We start from the raw sequence: 1,469 nt of genomic DNA on the forward strand, positions 1-1,469 counted from the left end.
GTTAACCTTTAATCTGGCTAAAATTAATCTTAGATCGAAAGATTGGACTAAATAGGCCTGCTATGAACACTAGACTACCCTGACGAGAATGAAAGTTAAGTTAGTGGTATTTTAGGATAGAAAGTGGACCAAAAGGACCTTTCAACATCCGTCTTACATTAATTCGTCTGAGTCATTTACAACTGAGTCACTGGACTACCGTAGTGAACCGAAATCCTGACATGTCCCTCTCTATCTGATAGTTTTATCCTTATTTCTCTGTTTTTATTGCTCTTGCCTTTATTTCTCTTTCCTTCAAAACACGTAGTTTAGACAACAAATCAAACACCCCCCCCCCCCCAATTTGTGACCAAATAGACGGACTCCTACAAATATCTTGCCTCCCTGTGGAGATCGACCTGACTTCCCTAGCTATATAGTTAGTTTAGTTAGTTTATTTTTGACAGGTACACGACAGACGTGTCGAATTTTGGCGCCGTTGCTGGAGAGGCAATTGCCCTATTTGTTTTCGTTCCTTTTATTTTATCCGTCTCAGGGAATTTTTATTCCTTGAGGCCGTTCTTATTATTTTCTTTCAGTGTTGTTTATGCCCAGGTCAGATAGGTTTGAATTAGTTTCACCGATTGAGCCGGAGAGATTATTCGGGCATAGACTCCGTCTGTAAAGGAAATCACGAAAGGAAGACTTGAGTACTTTCGAGCGAGCTACATCACTCTCTTTTCGAAGACAGTCCAATTTTTACAGTAAAGATGCCTAAGCTTTCCAGTCATTCAGTGCCTAAAGCTTCCTCTATTCCGAAGGGTTTCAATCTCCTGACTGATGATGGGAATACATTCGACATCCGTCCTTCTTATATCAATCTGGTGGAGAGGAATATGTATAGAGGTGTGGCAGGTGAGGATCCGAGGAAGCATTTGGAGACCTTTACTGATTACTGTTCTACTATCCCTGCCACTAAGGGGGTAACTCAAGACAAGATTAAGGAAGTTCTATTTCCTTTCTCTTTGGGCCGATTCACCAGGGAGTGGTGACGACTTGACCGCACAGTGAAGTTCTGATTGGGAGTATCTTGCTCTTGTATTTTACAAGAGATACTTCCCTCCACAACGCACTAATCTGCTGAGGGCCAAGATTACTAGTTTCAGACAGGCTCCCGATGAAAGTTTCTATGAGGCATGGTCACGATTCAAGAAGTTGGTGAGGTCTATCCCTCACCGTGGTTTTGACCCATGGTTTTTAGCTAATCAGTTCTACAATGGGTTGTATGACGATCAAAGAGCCATACTTGATGCGGCATCCAGTGGAAGATTCCAGGAGAATACAGATGACGATAAGGGATGGTCTCTTATTGAAGAGATGGCTAATCACAGTGCTGAGTATGGTAACCCGAGGGATGGGATTAGAACAGTTCATGCGGTTGATAAGCAGGTTTTGGCTCAGTTGGAGACCATGAATGCTAGATTTGACAA

General features: G+C 42.5%; 1 non-coding gene across 1 annotated transcript; it reads right to left on the bottom strand.

The window, feature by feature from the left end:
- Window positions 1–1,116: 1,116 nt before the first annotated feature.
- LOC141636302 (small nucleolar RNA R71) lies at window positions 1,117–1,223 on the bottom strand. Its single transcript, XR_012540923.1, has one exon. It is a non-coding gene; the product is annotated as a small nucleolar RNA R71 (small nucleolar RNA).
- Window positions 1,224–1,469: the final 246 nt, after the last annotated feature.

Source organism: Silene latifolia, chromosome Y (assembly GCF_048544455.1).
Source record: "Silene latifolia isolate original U9 population chromosome Y, ASM4854445v1, whole genome shotgun sequence".
Classification (NCBI taxonomy): domain Eukaryota; kingdom Viridiplantae; phylum Streptophyta; class Magnoliopsida; order Caryophyllales; family Caryophyllaceae; genus Silene; species Silene latifolia.